Raw genomic sequence first — 5,953 nt, 5'->3', positions numbered from 1 at the left:
TTTGGATCACTCACCGTTTCTGGGAAACCTATCACAAAGCACTCGTTTTAACACACACTCGATAAAATATCACTCGATTAACGATTTGCTTTTTACCACTCGTTATTGATCGAGTCCAATTCGAGTTTTGTTTCTTAATCGAGTCTCGTTTCCAAAATCGAGTCTCGTTTCTTAAATCGAGGCTCGTTTCTAAATCGAGTATCGTTTTATAAATCGAGTCTCGTTTTCATAATCGAGTTTCGTTTTGATAATCGAGTATCGTTTCCAAAATCGAGTGTCTTATCTTAAATCGAGTCTCGTTTTCATAATCGAGTATCGCTTCTTAAGTCGAGTCTCGTTAAGAAAACTTCCGTAAACGTAGTAGTACCGTAAAATTCCGGAAATAAGCCCTGGGCCCAAACAATGTGTTTTGGGTGGGCTTAAAAGCGGACGGAGGGTCTTTCAAAAAAAAAAAAACTTTTCAAAAAGAGCCAAGGGAGTATTGATCGAAATACGATTTTGAGTCAAAAGCGCATAATAGAGTACCCGGTAGAGGGGGCTTTTACGTTTCAAGGTAATTGGGCCTATAACCGTGGGGCTTATAACCGGAATTATATTGTATTGTTTTAAAAGTCGAGTCTCCTTTCAAAATTTATCATTTGATGAACAGGGGAACTTCATACCCCAAAACCAGAACAAGAGGCGGAAGAGTTTTGTTTGACAACCTCAGGTCAGAGTAAAACCATATCTACAAATAGCTGGTGTCATTGCTGCACTATGCCAAAGTTAATATTGAAATGCCAATAGGCAAAGAAGTGGTAATACGGTTTACACATTCCTAGAAAATGTGCCTTCTGTACTGACAATCTTATTGTAATATCTTGCAGCCTTCTCAGGTCTAATAGTTGCCGTTGAGGAGTGGTACGATTTGGTTTTACACCCTCTAAATAAACCATCTGAGGTCTCTGAGTCGAGCCAAAGCAAACAAAACTGTTACTAACTCCCTGTCAAACTGGGACTTTAATATAAGTATTGGTTTTTGTAGCTTGAATAATAGCAGAGAACCAGATGAAAAACCCTTTTTTCCAAGGATGAGAACCAGCAACAAACTCAACCCCATATTATTATACCGGGTTGAAAGCAGGGAGCAGGCAGTGTTTCTTTGCCCTCAGCTTATTTCACTTTTTTGGTTTGTGGAACGGAGTCAAAAAATACCCCTAATGAATCCTATTATTTTCCTCCAATAAATCCTTTAATTTTCTGAAACTAAATCCTAAAGAATGGCAGCATTCTATGGTAAATAATTCGCCTTTCAATGTCGAATTTGTTTCTCTCGGATTCAGGGTGTTTGTTTTTGTAGATTGCATACAGATAGAAAATAAGTGTGCTTTAATAACAACTTTTTTCCCACAACACTATCGCAATCAAAGAGAATAGACACCACACTGTACAGTATCATTTTTATATTGTATTATACATTTTTTTTCCTGTAGTTACATACTGAACTCTTTATGTATACATAATGTACTATCTGATTTAATTTGCTCTGTTTTCAACCTCTTGTGGCATGGATCCTGTTGAGAGACGAAGTTCAAGGATGTCAGTTTCACTTTCTTAAAGGCTATGGTACATGTACATGTCATTTTATGTGTGAATGACTCTTTTTCTTAGTTCATTTTCTCTAATCCTGTATCTCAAAAAGTTAATGAATCTACACAAAAGGAATAAGTGTTAAACAATTCATGGAAATCTTACAAAGAACTTACCTTTTTTAATTGCCTGCATTTTTTGACCATTAACACATGTTGTAAGTAAGACTATGCCTCTCATCCTCCTGAAAAAAAATGAAAAAGAAAGTGGGAGTATGTCTTTCCTGGGACAGAAAGACATACCCCCACCATGACAACTCTTTGCTACATGTAAAGGGCTGTCATAGACCTTACTTTATTGTCCTGTTGTTTGTTTATGGATAGTGGCCCTTCGATAGTAGACCAATTTTTTCTTTAATCTATCTTTTTTGTAGTTAAAATGCTTAGCTTAGGCATTACTTATATATAAGTTCATTTTATGACACACTTGAACAAAAACACATTTTTCAAGTTAATGAAACTACTTTTTTTATCCAACAACTTTTGCATTATTCTGATCTACAAATATTTTGCAAGTGTAATGATGTTTTTATCCAACAGTTTCCAATTTCTTCTCAAAAGATACAATCATATTTATTATTTACACAGCAAAAGATCTCTAGACAAAGGCTCGTTTTCTTTATATTTTAGACTTTATAGCTTCCTTGTAATGTACATGTATATGCAATTCACTCAATTGGAAAAAAAAAGTTTCTCTTTATTTTGTAGTCATTTTCATTCGTGCTTTTGCAGGCAAAAAAAGTATTTTAATTAAGTTGAATTGAAAAAAGTAACTTTGAACAGTCAAAGTAAAGAATACGCAGCGAGTCAAAGTCCAGAATCCTCAGCGAGTCAAAGACCAGAATCCTCAGCGAGTCAAAGTCTAGAATCCTCAGCGAGTCAAAATCCAGAATCCTCAGCGAGTCATAGCCCAGTATCCTCAGCGAGTCAAAGTCCAGAATCCTCAGCGAGTCAAAATCCAGAATCCTCAGCGAGTCATAGCCCAGTATCCTCAGCGAGTCCAAGCTTAATAAAGCTCATCCTCAGCGAGCCAACCAGACCAATTCTCAGCGAGCCAACCAGACTTATTCTCAGCGAGCCAACCAGACTTATTCTCAGCGAGCCAACCAAACTAATTCTCAGCGAGCCAACCAGACTTATTCTCAACCAGTCAACTGGACTTATTCTCAGCTAGCCAACTAGGCTTAAACTGCGCATTTTGTATTTATTTCTAGACTAATTCAGAGTTCTGTATTTCTCATTTATACTATTGTGTTCAATGCCCTTAAATTTTCATATACAGTTATCCTTTTTAAATTGAGCACCAATTTTACCTGTATTTTTTAATGAAATGTCCTCTCAAATATGACCACCACAGTTTATAAATTAGGAAAGATAAGCATAGAGCAAACAAATTTTTCAGTATGTCTTCTGTTAACCACTCACCTTAATGTTAGTGCATGTCCAACAGGAAGTAAACCTCCTTTGAAATTAAAAACAATTATAATATTAGGACAATCAACTAAAATTATTTACATATTTCTAGATGTTTTCACTAGTTAGTGCAGCCTATTTTGCAAATTGGATAACAGATCTTTGTAACTAAACTTTATTTCTGAAGTAGAAATAAATCACGCTAGACAGTGTGTGATTCTTAGAATTCTCTATGCCTGACCAAGAGCAATACCTGTATTGTAATTAGTGGTCCCTTTTTATCAATGAGCCCTTGAGAGACCAGAAAAGAAAACACTTGTAATTTCAAATATTTTTTGCTTTCACGATCTTTCACACAAAAAAATGTCATGGCATTTTAGTGTCAACATGGTATCTGTCAGATCAGAATTAATATCAGATCATAGGTTTGGTAGTCAGATCACTATGTCAAAAAAACATTGATACAAGCTTGACAAAGGAAAAAGTGCACTATATGTAAAAATTCTACTTCCTAAGGCATTAATTCAATCAAGAGCACTGCACATGAATTAACCTCCTTCTTCAATCCAGCAAGTGATCTTACTAAACAAAAGAAAACTTTTGACAGATTGAAACGACAACAAGACAACATGCTGAAATAATATACTGTAAGTATAATATCCTGTAATATAAGTCCTACATTTTTGACTCAGACTTATCCCAAAGTCTACAAAACTTAAGCATACAAACACTTTCATACAATAGAGATAAAACCCCCGATCAACTTTCAATCCTAACTGTTAATTGGCCATGATTCAATAATAATTATTATTAGTAGAAACTCAGCTGTGTTCTATTGGAAATCAGCGAATCTGAATGGTTCTCCCTCTGTTTTCTATTTTAACAATAGAGTGTTTGAAATTTGATATTCTTATTAAAACAAATAGCTATTTTCACGCTAGCCGATAGTTCCGAGACAGAAACACTCCATTGTCTTTATCGTTCACCACTAAATTTTCTTCCACGCACACATACAAAAACAAGCATTGTAAAAAACTCAATTGAAAACCGAAATTTAACAAACGAAACAAAACCAGACAAGAAACCCACTAAATGCAGTGAACTTGTTTTTTTTTTTTTTTTGTCTGCAGGCAGCTTGTTTACAAAAAGCAGTCACGGGCGGGCACTATTGATCCGGGCATTTTTCACGGGAGGGCACTATGGGCTGATAGTGCCCTCCGGCAGACGGGCACTATCGCGTCACATGTTCAATTTAAACCAACCAGAACCAACCAGAAAATTTAGTGGTGAACTATAATCGCCTATAGAATACAGTCGCGCGCGCAAGTAGTTCTTTAAGTGGTAAATTTTCTTTTTTTTTTTTGTCCTCAAAGTGCACAAAATTGTAGGTTTTGGACTGCAATCCTTTAGAGTTTCTACTAAAACAATTAGACTTCTCGCCCTCGTTTTCGATGAACGATAGTCAACTCGGCTGCACCTTGTTGAATATTTGCTCATAGAAAACTCGGGCTCGTAGTCTAATTGTTAATTACAGACAGATGGAAACAGGGGGTACCTCGTGCTGGAACACCACTTCTCCTTTCCCTTTGCACGCCAGCCACACAGGCTATTTCAGGCAAGCCTGGTTGGTATATGTGCAACGAACAGATAGCAATTGAAACTGTAGCATAACAATAAAAACACCAAAAAATCATCCATTGTTGTTGTTTGCATTGATTGATAGTCCAGGGCTTGAGACTAACTTTTTAACTCACTGGTTTACTGGCTAGTGACATGTCAGATTCTACTAGCCAAAAGTAATTTCTTCATTTCTATCAAGAACAGTTGACTTTTCCGAGTTTTTCACTAGCCAAATGGCTGGTAGGAATGCTAAACCTGGTAGCCAAAACCTAAATTTTAGTAGCCTTTGGCTAGTTGGTTTAATACCGTTAGTCTCGAGCCCTGGATACGGCCGCGCCAGTGGTTACAGTTTCCCATACATGCCTACCGTTCTAGGGGTCTGATTACATAGTGAATTTCAGGCAGGGATCGGCTTCTAGAAGAAATCTTCTTAAAAAGAAGTTTGCTAAAGCTCGGCCTGGCTGCAATTTCCAGCCATGTTTTTGAAACCGGCTGGAAAATTGCATTTCAAATTTCTGCTCGGGCTGAAAAGTGAGCTTACGGATGCGCAGTGTTGGTTTTCTAAGAAAATGGCGGCCATGTTTTAATTCCGTTTAAACCAAGCTGAAATTCGCCATGTAATAAATCGGAACAAAATTCCGGGCTGAAATTCGCCATGAACTCAGGCGCTACCAGTAAATGTTGTTTGTTTTAGAACGATTGTCTATTCTGCTCGGCTATTGTGTAATGCAATGCTACTCATCAACGCACCCACTATAAATGAGATTGATTCATTAATGACACTGAGCTATATCGAAAAATTTAAGTAGGAATTTACTAAATATAAAGTGTAAAACCCTAATTCATCTCACTGGCAAGCTTAAGCAATCTCAAGAGCTGTATTTCTTGCTTACCTCCTCCGACGACGGTAAAATCTATTTAAAGATCTTCGACTGGTCTTCAGGATGAAACATGTACGTGAATGTGACCAAAGGTTATCCACCTATCGGATTAATATTAATTTCTTTCAAAAACTGATGTGTATGATCAGACTTCGTTACGGGTTTCGGCGAAGCAGGCGAAAAGAAGCCGTCTTGCAAGCCATTTTCCTTCCTTTGCAATCACGTGATAGACGCAGTAGCTACCCATATATGGCTCGCTTTGGGCTCATGCAGTTTCTTCCTGTTGGGGGGATTGGGGGGTGGGGAGTCAACCTCGTCCCCAGCCTCCCGCTCTGAAGGGAAAAGCGCCCTGGGGACGAGGTTGGTGGGGAGTGGCCTGGGATTGCTGGAAGGTAGGGCTTTCCACAACAT

At 37.6% G+C, this 5,953-nt stretch overlaps 1 long non-coding RNA gene across 2 annotated transcripts; it reads right to left on the bottom strand.

Moving 5' to 3' along the window:
• Positions 1–1,427: 1,427 nt before the first annotated feature.
• LOC144665965 (uncharacterized) lies at positions 1,428–5,787 on the bottom strand. 2 transcript variants are annotated; one of them, XR_013573096.1, is made up of 6 exons: positions 5,555–5,787; positions 4,597–4,701; positions 3,295–3,332; positions 3,054–3,090; positions 1,746–1,813; positions 1,428–1,553 (listed from the first exon to the last, which is right to left on the bottom strand). It is a non-coding gene; the product is annotated as an uncharacterized LOC144665965 (long non-coding RNA). The 2 variants fall into 2 exon arrangements; XR_013573097.1 differs by lacking the exon at positions 4,597–4,701.
• Positions 5,788–5,953: the final 166 nt, after the last annotated feature.

This window comes from Oculina patagonica, chromosome 1 (genome assembly GCF_052425735.1).
Source record: "Oculina patagonica isolate OP01 chromosome 1, crgOcupat, whole genome shotgun sequence".
Taxonomy (NCBI): domain Eukaryota; kingdom Metazoa; phylum Cnidaria; class Anthozoa; order Scleractinia; family Oculinidae; genus Oculina; species Oculina patagonica.
The sequence above is the reverse complement of the archived record's forward strand: the minus strand, read 5'-3'. Positions and strand labels throughout refer to the sequence as shown.